This window comes from Callorhinus ursinus, unplaced genomic scaffold (assembly GCF_003265705.2).
Source record: "Callorhinus ursinus isolate GAN/ISIS: 27379988/994484 unplaced genomic scaffold, GSC_fseal_2.0 scaffold5, whole genome shotgun sequence".
NCBI lineage: Eukaryota > Metazoa > Chordata > Mammalia > Carnivora > Otariidae > Callorhinus > Callorhinus ursinus.
The window spans coordinates 1,321,710-1,337,771 of record NW_027397067.1 but is presented as its reverse complement, the minus strand read 5'-3'; the positions used below and the strand labels follow the sequence as shown (position 1 = coordinate 1,337,771).

At 44.0% G+C, this 16,062-nt stretch overlaps 1 long non-coding RNA gene across 1 annotated transcript; it reads right to left on the bottom strand.

Annotated features, from left to right (window-relative positions):
* Positions 1-12,100: 12,100 nt before the first annotated feature.
* LOC141372787 (uncharacterized) lies at positions 12,101-14,002 on the bottom strand. Its single transcript, XR_012378198.1, has 3 exons — positions 13,914-14,002; positions 13,245-13,331; positions 12,101-12,193 (listed from the first exon to the last, which is right to left on the bottom strand). It is a non-coding gene; the product is annotated as an uncharacterized lncRNA (long non-coding RNA).
* Between the last annotated feature and the right edge of the window lie 2,060 nt (positions 14,003-16,062).

Here is a 16,062-nt window from a genome sequence, read left to right as displayed (position 1 = left end):
CTGGCTGCCTGGGCATTGGCTTGTCCAGCAATGGAGGTGTAGTGTGATGGGTTGCACTTGTGGGGATTATTTGGAGAGGGAAAGGGGGAAAGCTCAAACTGTCGGTTATGGGCACAGTGTATGCTCAAAGACAGAAACAGGACCTGTCCTCAGAGGTATGAGCTGATCACAGAATGTGCTCTATTAAGTGATGAAGCAGACAGTGCTGGACAACAGTGGAGACCAGAGGCCAGGGGCTATTTTTACATTTTAGGGAATAGAGTTAAGAATTTTGGACAGGACAGCATGTATTACACCTAGCTGGCTGGGAGACTTAAGGCGTCTCTCACCCCTCTTCTTCTCTAACTTCTGTGTCTCATCCTCCTGTAGACTTCATTCTCATTTTTCAAGGAAGCCACTCCTTGTCACCACAATGGCAATCTCTGTAGGAACACTTATGTTTAATTTACACCTCCATATTCAAAGTATCCTGCAAGGTAGTAGAATATAGCAACACTAGTCAGAACCCTGCACCCTGTACATTTGTTCTTTTGGGCTAATGATTCAAAAAATATTCGAAGCAATATAAACTTTAGAACCTAACTCTTTCACACCCTACCCCACCCCACCTGACTCCCCGACACTTAAAAATCTCTTGGATTCTCCTCAACCCTATGACTCTAACCCTTTCTTCTTCTCCCTCATAATCTAACTTCTTGAAAGACATACTCACATTTGCCTTTTCCATTTTCTCATCTTCTGTGTCCTCTTCAGCATGTCAGCCTAGCTGCTACCCTCACCACTGCCCCAGACAGCTATCATGAAATTCAAGTACCTCCACATCAGTTGCCAGGTGGGTACACTCCTAATAGTACACAGCTTCTCCCTTCCCCCTTCTTGAGGCACTCTCCTCCCTGGAGTCTGGGACACCACACTCCCCAGGCCTCCCTCCCCAATACCTCCTGCTAGGAGGTCTCCTTCGCAAGCTTTTCCTTTCCCTGACACATCGACACTGGGGCACCTCTTTGTTCTTGATTCCAAAGCCCGTGGCCCTTCCTGCCACAGACTATCTCCCACTCTCAATTCCCATTGACATGCAGAGGGCTCCCAATTTAAACCCATCATCTAAGATATCTCCGAATCCAGATGTGTACATACAAACTCCCACCACCAGCTATCCCCTCCTGGGGACCCATAGGCACACCCAAGACCACTCATCATCCTCCTTCCACAGCCTCCTTATTGCTGGCATTCCATGTTGCATTCCAGAATCTGTGAGTTGTCATTGGCATGTTCCTCTCTCATCACCCAGTCTACACCCAAATCGCTACAAGTCCACATACTTCTCTCCATTCCCACTGCCACCATCCTACCTGGAACCAAACCCTTCATTTGTCATCTAACCTGTTGTGTTGGCTTCCTACACATACCCTGGCCTTGCTATCTCTACACACAACACACAGAGAGTGTCATTTTCAAAATTCAAACCTAGCATGTATCTCGCATGCCAAAAATAACAATAAAAAATGAAACAAAAATAAATTCTGCAATGGCTTTCCATTGCTCTTGTAAGAAAGACTAAAACTGAATTCAGTTATCAGTTATAGCAGTTTTTGGTGGAGTCTGTAGGGTTTTCTATATATATAGTATCATGTCATCTGCAAATAGTGAAAGTTTTAGTTCTTCCTTACCAATTTGGATGGTTTTTAAAAAAATTAAATATAAGAGTTAAAAAAAAAAAAAACAAGAAGGACCAAAACCCTTAGCAAGACCAGCATGTGGACCCTCCCTATCTCTACATCATCATATTGACCCATTCTTCCCTTCTTTCTGTGTTGGAGCCACATTGGAGCAGGGTCAATCCGGTGGGCAGAACACAGCAATAAGAGATACTGGCAGTCAGGCAGGTGAAAGCATCATGGTTAACAGGACTGCAGCACTGTGTGTACCTTCTTCATTAGTGATTCAACAGAATCTTCTCTTGAGGCCCTCTCATTATTCTGGACTCATCTTACCTTTTTAGAGTAGGTGGCCTCCAGAATAACCTATCTCCTCTCATGTGATGGACAAGAGAAAAGATGAGAAATAGACATATGAAAAATATAGTCCCTGAAACTGTTGCATCATTTTTATTCAAGACTACTCAGGGCACCTGGGTGGCTCAGTCGTTAAGCATCTGCCTTCGGCTCAGGTCATGATCCCAGGGTCCTGGGATCGAGCCCTGCATGGGGCTCCCTGCTCAGCGGGAAGCCTGCTTCTCTCTCTCCCACTCCCCTTGCTTGTGTTCCCTCTCTCGCTGTGTCTCTCTCTGTCAAATAAATAAATAAATAAAATCTTTAAAAAGAAAAACTACTCGGTCAATATCCTTTATATAAGGACACTCACGACATACTCCTTTTAGAGTTGAGGACAAAACTCTTAAGTCAAGATTCAAGCTAGTCTACTTCTATTCATGATATAATGGAAATCATGTAGCTTGTAGTGTTTCATTTAATTTCTATCTCTACCTATCATCTATCTACACAGGTTGCCAGAAACTTCAAAGTTAAAGTATCTTTAGACTGTGGTTATATCTTCCTTTTAATCCTTTGTTGTTGTTGTTTTATCCTTTGTCCTTATTTTCATAGTCCTATTGTATGTGATTAAAAGGCACCCTTCTGTGAACCCCCCAGAGACTTCCCAGGGCCTGAGGAGGAAGGCATTGCCACAGATCCCTGGGTGGCAGTCTCTGGCCTTCAGGGGGAAGCAAGGAGCCCCAGGGGAGTTCTGGCCTTTGGGAAGGCTCAAGGCCAGCTGGTGTTGTGGCATGGTAAGAGGGAAGGCACAGTGTCCTCCATGACTCTCATACCCAGGCAATGGAATCATTGAAAGGACATTGATTTTACAGACTGTACTGTATTTTCAAACACCATTCAAACCAGAAACATTTCAGGCTATGAAGCCAACAAGGTCACCCTAAAACAGAAAATTTTTAAACCTTAAAAAAATTGCATAAATCATTAAAACCCTGAAAACACATAATATGCTGCTTTTTTTTTAAGTTACCACCTTTTCCAAAATCCATGTAAATTGCAGAGCCAAAAGAAGAAAACTAAGTAGTTTTTCAAAGTGTTGTGTCAGTCATGGGTTGTTTTTTTTTTTACAGAGCTCCTTAGATTGAGATCCATAAAAGGGAGGTACCACTTCCCATTGCTTCACCAACTTTTTAAAGCCAAGGCTGAAACTTCCATTCCTCCTTTTACTTCTTTCTACTCCCAGATTCAGAAGTAATCTCGAATTAAAGGGAGAATCACTCCAAACTGCTGCTAACCAGGTCGTGGCTCACAAACAAGCACCATTAATAAGAGTAGCAGCCCCTGAGGTAGGCAGGCATGTACCCATCACTCTCCTAACTGCTGTAAGCTTCATGACACTCTCCGAACTGGGCTCTACCACCTCAGAGATCAGCAAACCGAGAGGTCGAGCAATATGCCCAAGGTCAAAGAGACTAACCAGCGAAACTGACATTCGAATCTTCTCTGGCCAGTGCAGTGTATTTCTGACACTTTTTGTGTTTGTTTTCTTTTCTCCTCACTTTCTACATTCCTGCCCTTTATCAATATTGACCTCAGGAAAGGACCTGGTATTGGCCATTTATATTTCATTGTGATTTTTAATCAGAATTACCACCTGAATGTATAACATATGCATTGTTTTCCTGATTATGAAAATCATCACATTAAAGATTCTAACTAGAGAACTGTTACTTTTTGAATTAGTATAGATCTAAGCAATTATATAGTACAACTGCTTCCTTTTAAAGAAATGTCATTTGAGGTCTAAAAAGATGACTACAACTTGCTGAAGGTCACACAGCTAAATAAGTCTCTAAAAGACTCTTCATCCTTAAAAATCATAAATTTCCTAAAACATAATTAAGGATTTTTTTTTTTATAATTTTAAGGTTGACAATAAACTCTTTTCTCAAAGCCCTTGAGGCCAGAACCAATGAAAAATTTCTTATAAATTGCCAAAAGAAGTATGAGGACCTGAAACCTGAATCTTTTGGAAGAATTCTTCCCCATTAAAGGAATTTCAAGCCACAATGAGCAAGTGGAAGCAAGAGCTCAAATGTGAAGCCCCTTCCCAAAGAGCTGCTGACTGGCCCATCACCTGGCTGACTCTGAGCCCACTGGGCTCAACTACTGCCCTTCCCAAGCTGCCTAAGAACCACCTCCAGAGAGCAGAGGGGCCTCTGTGCAAGCAGAAGCCTCGGCATGCCCTCCTCATAGGGCTCTCCAGAACCTCACACCTAGGCCAGGCACAGGATAAGATCCACCCTGTCACACATGCCACCTCCATGGAAAGCCACGGTCCTCTGTGTCACTGAATAGGGACCTCTGGCCACATGGCAGGTCCTGGAGTTTCTTCAGTTTCCTCTGCAGCTGGGCTTCTTACACCCACACCGGAGTGATATTATACTGACACACTGGGTTTGACAGTGGATGGGACAATCTTCCAGTGGGAGGGGCCACACACATAGACAGCATTATAATCGATAGCTATTCAAAAGCACGTGCTGATACAGCAAGCTTGAGCCATTTCATTGAGAGCCTGTGGCATGCCGCCCCCATCCTGGCAGAGGGCCCAGACCCTAACCTCACATAGCTCACCTGGATCTCAGCCTCCTGAGCCTATGTGCCGGGGATATGCTGCCATACCACATCCCACCATTTCCCCACTTGCTGGAAAAGAGTCAAGGTGACCCCTAAATAAGCTTTGGTGGAAGAGCAATGCATTTTTCACCCAGTTAGTATTAATGGAGTATAAATTTCATTCTGAAAATACCTCTGTGCTGGTCAGAACTGCATGTGTCTAGAGGGACAGGCAGAGACCAACACACAAAAAACAAACTCTGGCATGAAAATTCAACTTCTATATGTTAAACTAAACACTTGACAAAATTACCATCAATTGACTTCACTCCCTCTTGGATAAAAGTCAAATTGTAAAGGTTTTATAGCAGAAAAGAAGCATGCTTTTGAAACAAAGTCAGGAATCCGAGAGGTTGGAAAGCTGACACCCCAGGGAAAAACTGTGTATTGGCCTTGCAGACTTCCCCTGGAAGATTCACTGTAGTATTCCATTTATCCCCCAAGAGCCAGGGCCCCAGCATAAGCCCAGAGCAATGACCTGAGCACCTGCTGTCCACCTGCATGTCCTCTGAGCACCTCTGGGTCAGTCTCTGCTCCGGTCTGACCTCTCTTGCACAGCCTTCAGTCTACATTCCACATCTCAGCACTTAAGCAGGGCTGTCCTGTTGCTACCACCCAATCCCACGTCTCTGTAGCCAGGACCACCAACATGCCCCTGCCCCTGAGGCTGGCATTAGCACCAATTCCCCCAGCTATGTGTGCTTGACAGCTCTGCCCAGCACACAGCCAAGGAAGGAGCAAATTCCTCAGTCTGAGGGTCTGACCTTAACATTTCAAAGGCATAGTTATCTCGACCCTGGAATGAGGAGCCTGAGCAGTGGGAATGCTGATAACCGCACTACTTCAAAGTAATTAGATTAAAAATACTTATGTAAGCTTGTAAAGATTTGGAAAAATCGGACCAAGTGATTGGTGATTTATGTAAATATAAGAATTCATGAATTCCATTCCAAACAAATCCTTTCCAAGCAAAATGCAGAGCTGCAGAATCACCCATATGTCTGGCCCTTTTATTTATATATATAGATAGATAGATAGATAGATAGATAGATAGATATACATATAAATGCATTTTGCTTGGAAAGGATTTGTTTGGAATAGAATATATATATTAATTTTTATATATACTTATGAATATATATTTGATATAATATATGTAATATAATAATATATATTACATATATTAATGTGTTTTGTTTGGAAAGGATTTATTTGGAATGGAATTCATGAATTCTAATATTTACATAAATCACCAGTCACTTGGTCTGATTTTTTTCTAAACCTTTTTATATATGTGTGTGTGTACATATATATACACATATATGTATATGTTTGTGTGTATATATATGTATATATGTATATGTGTGTGTGTGTATTTGTGTGTGTGCATGTGTACAGAGAGAAAGAGAGAGAAATTAAATTGAGTCCTTTATGCCAAGGTACAGGTATAAATTGACCACAATTAATTAAAGTTTATAAAAGAGAAGCAACGGTTCCTGGGATATCTTAAGCACACAAACTAGCTCCCAGGACCTGGGAGCTCATACAGCTGCACCTCATTCTCAGTCACAGAAAGAACAAAGAGGACTATGGCCCAGTCACAGTAGGCAGAAAAGCAAGTGTCCTTTATGAGAAATAACCCCATCTCTTAGAGTTTTAAGGAATGTCATAAGAATCACTGTCCAGTTCTGTGGATCAAAACACCACAGTGAACAGAGGTGAGGTCCCAAACCACTGAGGACCAGGCAAACCATTTCAGATTGTTATGAACTGAATGTCTGTGTCCCCCCAAAATTAATATATGTTTAAGTCTTAATGCCCAACATGATGGTATTTGGAGGTGGGGGCCTTTGGGATGTGATTAGGTCATGAGAGTGGAGCCCTCATAAATGGAGTTAGTGCCCCTATAAAAGAAACCCACAGAGCTCCCTCACCCTTTCTGCCCCATTGCAGGATACAACAAAGTCTGTGACCTGGAACAGGTCTCACCTGACTGCTGGCACACCAAGATCAGACTTCCAGGCTCCAGAATTGTGAGAAATCAGTTTTGTTGTTTATAAAACACTCAGTCTATGGTAATCTGTTACAACAGCGCTGACTAGGACACGCATAAAGGGCCCTAGCCAGGGACCTTCTCATGAAATATTTAACAAGCACAGAAATTTTGCCTAATGTAGCTTCTGTCTAGCTTTTCTCTCTCTCTCCTTGGAAAAACTGTTCCTACCCCACCCCCACCTGCCACCCCAACGGTCCAACTTCACCACCAGGTAAGAGAGACCACGTGCCTATCACCTTGGGCTCACTTTCTCATCTCAGGATCAGAGGAAGCCCCTCTTCCAGCCAGGCCCTGGGGCAACCCCTTTTCCAAGGAGCCCACCTGCATCGGGCTCTGTCCTAGGGTCCAGCCCTTCCTGCAAGTGTTCCCTATGGGACCCCCAGACCTGTGCTCAGTGCTTACTTCTGCCAGCTTCTGTTGCTTGGGGACACAAGGCTGCCTGAGCTGCGGTGGCAACTCACCTTGCTTTGTGCTCTCTTCCCTGGCCCAGTTTTGCTCCAATTGCTTCTGTCTCCATCATTGCTCTTAACAATTTCCCTGGAGTGTCATTTCACTCAGCCTCCTAAACTCCACTTCAATGCCTCCTTTCTCTCCTCTCTTTCTAACCCACCATTCCACTTGGGAGAAAATAACTGAGCTCCTTAAGATGCTGCCCTCCGTGCTATTCACCTTCCCTCCATCATCAATGGCCTCTTGATTATAAGAATCACCAATTACTCTACTTAAGGAGCACTACATTTATACAATAGGTACATATCCATGTTAAAGACAGCCATTATCTTATTAAGGGAGGACCCTTCAAATATTTAATGCTTGGAGTCATACTTCATACCATTTCACACCTCCGTTTTGTCCCACTTGGCATCACCCCTCAATCTGCAGTCACTGGGAAAGAGTATGTTTAAGCATAGTTTTAGTGATTAACTATGCACTTATTCAAAATATGATTCTGCATCTAGGGGTGCCTGGGTTGCTCAATCGGCTAAGCGTCTGCCTTCGGCTCAGGGTCCTGAGATAGAGCCCTGGGTCAGGAGCCCTGTTTGGCAAGGGAGTCAGCTTCTCCCTCTCCCTCTGCCTATGCTCTTGTGCTCTCTCTCGCTCACTCTCTCTCTCAAATAAATAAGATCGTTTTTAAAAACTTGGTTCTGCATCTATACTAAGAATTGCTGGGCAATTCTAAATTCAAAACCTCTGTTTACCTGGAAAAGCAATGAATATGACCAAGTGTTGAATATGCTCAAGAAATATTTGTTCAAAGGATAAATGGATGGATAGATGGATGGGTGGGATGAATGGATGGACGCGTGGGTAGATCCAACACTAAACATTGCTGGAGATGTCAAGATCTCTTCACTTTGCGTTACAGTTCCAAGGAGGGAAGTAAGAAATGAGGGGCATAGGGCTGCTCCTGATACAGCAGGAACTGCCCCCTCCCCATGAGGTCATTGGTCATTTTCAGGGGATCTGTACTATAGAGCTTTGCACAACACAATTAAAGTAATCATCATAATAAAATAATAATATTGCAGTACCCTAGCCACATGTCAAGTGCTCAACAGCCACATGTGGTTAGTGGCCACCATACTGGAACATTTCATCACCATGGAAATTTTATTAGTCAGTACTGTGAGACGAGAAAACATGAGGAAGCCATTTAAGATGCCCTAGAACTCCTTCTATGTAACATGCTCACATTAGTACTGGTCTCACTCCAGTGTGACCAGTACTGTCAATTGAAATACCATGTCATTTGTACAGTCTAATGGGAAATATATATTTGGTCTTTGTCCCTGGTTCCTGGCATCAATCTCCTAAAACTTTATCCTTGGAATTCCCTGAAAGATAGGACTGTCTTTTGTTATTCATAACAAGCCCCTTTAGACCACACCTGAGTTTATGCTAATGAGGAGATTCTTATGAGTCCCTAGATAGTTTCAGGACAGGGGTTGGTCCAACGCTTAATTAGAGGGTTGGAATTTTCAGTCCCATCCTCCCTTAACTTCTGGGGAGGGGAGAAGGGCTGGCAATGAGTCTAATCACCAATGGCCAATGATTTAATCAATCGTGCTCTGTAATGAAACCATAAAAATCCCTAATGGACAGGTTTCAGACCCTCCAGGTTGGTGAACACATAGAGCTGCTGGGACAGTGCACCCCAGGAGAGCATGGAAGCTCCATTGGCACCCTCCACCCCCAATACAATGCCCCATGCATCTCTTCCATTTGGCTGTTCCTAAGTTGTATCCTTTATAATAAACTGGTAATAGTAAGTAAAGTGCTTTCCCGAGTTCTGCAATTTGTTCTAGTGAATTATTGAACCTGAGAGGGGGCTATGGGTACTCCCAAATTTGTACTCAGCCAGGCAGAAATATCAGTAGCTTGGGCACCACATTTGAAACTGGTGTCTGATGTGGGGACAGTGTCAAGGAACTAAGCCCTTACACTGTAGAGTACATGCTAACTCTAGGAATTAGTGTCAGAATTGAATTGTTAGATACCCTGTTGGTCAGTTGAACACCCACTTGGTCAGAGAATCTGAGAACTGATTGGCATGAAGGAAAAACTCTCTCAGTTTCACTTTTCTCTTTCAATAAAAAGACTGTGGGGGTGTGTTTCGGTGGCATTGTGCCTATAAGGAGGCTGCCTCTGGTCAGGGGGAGGGTTTCTATTTATACCCTGTCTGCAGAGCACTTTGCAATCCTTCAGCATGAAGGGTTCTATATGAGTGCAAGGTGTTATTGCAAGGTGTTAACAGTTCCAAATGAACCTTTTCATTTAACTGTGTCAACCTCTGGATTAGCCAGTCTTAATAGATGGTGGAGTGGGCAGAACTAATGAGTTTTTGTTTAGAATATTTATATGTCTGACTTGAGAATTATGAGAAGTTTTTTTCAGTTTGAACCAGGGAGAAATTTTAACCTTTTTGCCAAAACACATAGATCATTGAAACCTTTTCCTCATTTTATTTAAACATAGGTAGAATGAAACCCAGAAATAATAATGGCAATAATACTAAATATTCCCCCAGCATTTTTCTTTCAAAAACCTTGTGAATGTATATATAGATTAGCCTGCTCATCCTCCAACATCCCTAGACTTGTTTATTTGAAATGTCAGTGTGGACAATGGGACAGAAGTGTGAGGTACTGACCTTGTGTTTACTCTCCCCTAATCTCTCTGGAGGAGGGAGGACTTTGCATCTATGCAGCATCCCAGCAGCATCCAGCAGCATTTCCACCGTGTAGTTCCAACTCTTGGGCTCAACTAATGCACTTATTTCTCCATGGGAGCCTGCGAACACATCCTGAGTCTTCTGAACACACTGCTTCATGGACACAACCAATCTGCTTTCCCTCCTCCAGCATGTGAGATAATCAAATATGTGTATTAATCAGGGTACTCCAGGAAATAGAACCAATGGAATATATCCTTATATCTCTATATCTATCAATGTCAACATAAACATATATCAATAGAGAGAGAGATTTATTATAGGGAACTGGCTCATGTTGTAGAAACTGGCAAGTCCAAAATCTGCAGAGCTGATAGCTGATGTCCCGGTTCAAATCCAAAGCCCAGGAACTGATGTGGAAGCAGGAAGAGGTGCTATCCTAGTTCAAAGGCCACAAGGCAGGAGAATTACCTCTTACCCTATGAACAACAGCCTTTTGTTTTATTCAGGCCTTCTACTGATTGGATGAGGCCCACCCTAATGACTGATTGGAGGGCAGTCTGCTTTACTCAAAGGATTCAAATGTTTATCTCACCCCAAACACAGAAATGCCCACAATAATATTTGACCAACTATCTGGGCACCGTGGTCTAGTCACACCAATACATAAAATTAACCATCACACTATGTGTGTACATAAAGCAAAGCACAGTTCATGAGCATCTGTCTCTCCTTTGGTGGGATCCAGTTTTCTCAGCCCTTCCACAAACCATCAGAGGAATCAACAGCAGAGCTCAGGCCAGTGACACCCACCAGTAGATTTCCTTACAGGGCCCCCATCTCCATTCACACAAGCTGGAAATCACTGCATGCAAATGGTGGCTGCTGTCAACACCTTCTGAGGGCCAGTCCCCCGCTGACCACAGGGCACAGCCATCACCATTCTCATGGCCCATCCCTGCCTGGAATGTGCTGTCCCCTAGAGACTCACTCAGAGTCAGCTCCTCAGGAAACTGCACCTGCAGAGACTACAAAGGGTAGGGCTTCAGGAGCATCTGGGCCAGCCCTCTGGCTTTACAGAAGTCATTGAGACCCAGAGAGGTAAGCACCTTGACCAAGATGCTCAGAAAGCTAATGAGCCCTGACTGGAATATAGTCCTTCACGCCCACTCCAAGGCTCTTTCCACAGCAGCATCTCTGCAGACACTGTGTGAGGCTTCCAAGCACTCTTCAGCCATCATTTAGGCTTATAGCCACATTCAGAGCACAAATCAGGGATTCTATCTCTTTTGTACCCTCCTGCTGTAGACCTGACTCCTGCTGAATGCAGTAGCAGGAACTACCTGGCCTCTCCCCATGGGACATATTGGCACTTTCACCAGGTCAAGCACTCCCCAGACTTTAGGAAAATCAAGAACACTTCCCACACATTCCCAAACACTCCTCCTGGGAGGAGGATGAGCAGCCATGGCTCCCTGCAAAGGCAGTGTACAGGTCCTCAGGAGCTGACCCCAACAAAATCCTCAGAGATGCAGTCCACTGTGGCTTTTCCTGTCCATAAGAGTGAGTCAATGCCAGATGGGGACGGTGCCTGGACTTCATGGCTCCAGGGCCTGGACGCCTGGCCCGCCTCACCCCTCACTGAAGATTTGCACCTCTGAGCTCCCTGCTCCCAGCTGGAACGGGCCATACTGATGGATGTGGGTTGTCGGTGCCAGACCACGTAGTAGGTGAAAGTTCTGGAAACTTCACAGAAAAGTCAGTTCTTGTAAAATTTCCAGTGTGTTTTTGTTAGCCCCAAAAAAGAGATCTGTGTGCTCTGGATTGCTCTGGCTCTGCCCATTCTAAAGGGCAGCAGGACTCTTCCTGGTTACTAAAGAGGGCCCCCCATATATAACCATATAACCTGGGTCAGGGCTAAATTGTCCCTAAAATTTAACCTTGGGTGTTACGATAACAAGGAGGGTAAATTGATAAAACTAAATGTATCAAAGTCAAAATCATAGATAATGCCAAAATAATTCCTATTGAAGTTTGAGGTATATCATATATTTCTCAAAATGTCGTGGAGCACAGTGTTTAATTCATTGGCGTCCTCAGGAGCTGTGGATTAGGATGGAGGGAGAGGCAGCCTGAGAACATGCGAAGGAAAGAAGGCTCATAAGGACACGTTTTTATCCAAAACAGCTTATAGACATACCTCCGCTCAGCAAAATGGACTTAGGCTCCTCCGGCCTGACTGTAAAGAATAATGTTCCAGCTCTCACATCATTTCAAGAAAAAAGGATGGTCCTGAAATGTGTGATAACTGTTAACTCTAGGGTACTTTTCAGATCTACTTTCTTCTAAAGAGAGATCATCAACGTGAAGAGAAAGGTTTGACTATCCAGCAAAGAACTACCTACAAATATCCAAGCTGACATTTAGCAGCAGCCCCCAAGCCTGTGAGCTCACACAGCCTTATTCTGCCAGTAACTGCAGCCCTATCCCAGAGTCAGCGACTGACCTGATCCTGGGCAGGCCCCCACTGCATCTCCCCTCCCCTCCCATGATATGCTGAGAAGCCAAGTGTCCAAATAAATGAGCCTTGGATTGTACCATTTGCCAGTTTCCCTGGTGTAAATATTACCACCATATTCAATTCCAAAACACCAATGGTTGAACCACTGGGTGGCAGAGTTCTCGAATATCTGCCATCCCCTGGCCTCTCTATGACTAACTGCCTCGCATCCTCTACGCATTGGCTCAAATGTCACCATCTCGGGGAGACCTTCCCCAACCATCTCACCCTATATTCCCCATCCCCCTTCTCTGCTTTATCTTCTCCTTGGCATTTCTCATCATATTCACCTACATAATTGATTTATTTCATGTATTTTGTGTCTCTTCCCCCTAAGGACACACTCCAGAGAGGCATGTGTATTGTCCATTGTTCACTGATGTGTCCCCAGCTAAAGGAGCATCTGACACATGGTCAGGGCTCCACATTTACTAATCAGTGAGCCCCAGCTTTGGTTTGAGTATCTGGTAAACAACGCTTTTGTCTCTCCTGCCTTTGCACTTCTGGGATCCTCACTTAGAACCATCTTAGCCACAGCCCAAACCCCAGCTAGCTGTAGATAAAACCTTTGAATTCTGCCATCCAACTAACTCCTTCAAGGAGGAATAAATGGGATCTGTCCAAATGTGTCCATCAGAGAGAGAATTCTCCTTAGCCCAGAGGCCTTCTATTTCTAGCTTGGCTGGCAGAAGAAAATGATCTCCGTCCTCCTTAGCAAAAAGGCTTATTTACAAGGGAAATAGCTCACTGTGCCCTGTACCATGTTCACAGGCTTTTCCTCACCCTCCTGAGTTCAGAAACAGCAAATTGACATCCTAACTCCCAAATACAGGGAGAGTCTCCATCAGTAACAAGTGCTCCTGAATGTATCTGTGGGAACAAAAACGCAGAACCTGGTGTTTTATTGTTATCCTCTTTCTTCTAGACATTCTAGAATGCTCTCAGCCTTCTAACTGTAGTTGGATTATAATAGATGGACTAATTTGGGTTGTTGCCCCTTTGACACAAATTAGCTGCAGATGAGATGTTTATACACAATAGGAATGAATATTAAAACTGCAACACTGCCAATAGAAGATGAATAATTGAATCAAGAAATATAAAAACATTATCAGAAAAATAAATTCAAGCCTTGGCTGATGCCACCCCTCCAACAATACTCTTCCTTGGAGGTGACATCTTTGCCCAAAGGGCATGTTTCTGAATATCTTGTCATTCTAGATGTTACCTCTAAGGCTTTCCCTGTAGGCCATGTGCCTCTACAGTTGTGTGACATTAGATTCCGTGGTTCCCCGGCTCCACTAGCATGCATCCCTGGGAACAAGCAATAGCACCCCCGCGCCAGCCTGTGCCAGGCCTCAAGGCCAGCACCTGCTCCTTGCTCTCTGGCCCCGCAGTGTGACCGCCTTCCCCACCCCCGTCCCCCACCCTCACCCCAGCCGCTCTCTTCACCTTCGTTTCAACCTGGCAAAGGATCTCTGGAAGTGCGTCCAGCCCCAAACACTCCCTCGCAGTCCTCCCTACAATCCTTGAGGTTAGGCCTCTTATACTGTAACGCCTGGCTGGCTTCTAAGCGCCTTAGCTGCCTGGGCCGGAAGCGGAACAGATTGAAGGCAGCGACATCTAGTGGCTCTACGTGGTATCGAACTTAATAAATGTATATATTAATGTACATAATAGGGAGCGGGAAAGAAACTTCGAAAGCACGTTACATGTAACCTCAGCAAACTGAGAGTATCAAGAAAAAGGCACTAATAGGCCATAACTGTGCTTTGCTTTTGTCTTTCATTCTGAAGAACCTGGTTTGGTTTGGCATTTCCCTCCAACTCCTTGCTTGTTAAAATAATTCGCTGGAGGCAGCAAACCTTCCTTCCACTACAGCAGGTGGGTGTCAGCTCAGGAGCAGGTCCCAGGGGTGAGAGTCAGCGCACAGGAATGGGCATGTCAGAGACAACCACACAGGAAGGAATAAAGCACAGATAGGGGATGATTAGAGATCACTCATCAGGTTTGGGGGTGCTTCATTTTTCTCAGATGACAAGCACTGCATTTTGTAATTAAGGGGACTCCTCCCCTTACTGACCAACATTTCCAAGTGTAATTGCAATTGCTAGGAATCTGACAGAGATAAGGAGGGTGTACCTTCGGCCGAGGACAACGACACAATAATGAATAAAAATGCAGGAATAGAATTTGAACCTTAAGTACAAGCTTCGCGCAGTCTAAATTACCAAAGAGATTTATTACTTGGGTGTGCCAGAAAGTTTAGATACATATGCCCAGCTACCACAAAGAGAATTCTTGATACTTCTCCATATGGATAAGAATATTCATCACATAGTTTACAATTCAAACACACAAAAGTCAAGAAATGTAGAAAACTCATTTTTTACTACCAACTCACTAATGTGGGTTATGTATACTTGGCAATAAGAAGTAAAATCATGCAGGGGCCATAAAATTCTTATATCCATACATAGCTAAGTAATGTCACAGGAAAAGCTTGTATCTATGAACTGACCTATTTATGCTGAAATATAAATGGTGCTCTGAAGCCTGGAGTTTTCTTGATCTTGGTTTTGAGGGCTGTTGATCTTAAGGAAGGAAAGAAAGAGTCACTGTGGAAAGCATGCCACATTTCCATATTTATCCCATGACCTGAAACATCCTACATCCAGCTACCAAGAATTAATTTTAAAAGTATTCTAAAAAGTACTACTGGCCTCTGAGTCTTAGTTACAAGCCTACCAGTAATAAGCACATCAAACTATTTCATAATATTAAGAATACATCCTTATCTAAGGGGGAAAAAAAAAACAAAAATCACTCAGGAAGACATGACCAACTAAAGACAAGACCAATACAAAATTTTTTATTTAAATCCCTTCCCTGAGATTATCAGTAAGGAAAGAGAACAAGTCAACCTGTTGACTTCTTAACCAAATTTTTACAGCTCTCAGACCAGCTCTCCCCACTCCCACACAATCACTCTAGTACTGAGGGTAAACTAGCAAGCAGTCTAATCCCTGAGTGGGCAGTGATTGCCCATGCCCTGCATAGAGCAAGCAGACAAGGTGCGCCATGCACATATACAAATTATCACATTCACCAAAGTAATTAAGCAATACCTTTATTTAAGAAGGGGGAGATGCTCCAACAGTGTGCTTTAGCTCAGATCTGGGGTTAACAGAGGCTGAACTAGTACAGGAGACAAAGGGATGCTTTAGGGTGGACAGTCGCACCCTACACAGTGACCTTTATCAGGGCACTGCCCACTGCCTCTCATCCAGGTGATTTCTTCCTTCCTTCTTCCTTCCTCATCCAGGTGACCTCCTCTCCTGGTGAGCTCCGCCCAGATCCCTGGTCCATTACACCATCCCATGGACTGCTGGACACCCTCACTTTGTCCAGAAGAGTTTTATTTTGTAGAGGAGCATCCCACTGCACTTGACCTAGCCCTCTGAAAGGTATTCTAGGGCAGGGAAATATCTGAGTGTGTGTTTCCCCTTAATGTAAAATCAGCCAGAATCATCTCAGAACATAGGAGTCCAAGAGATCATTTCTAGGGAAAAAGGCAACTGAAATAATCTTGCCAGTGGGA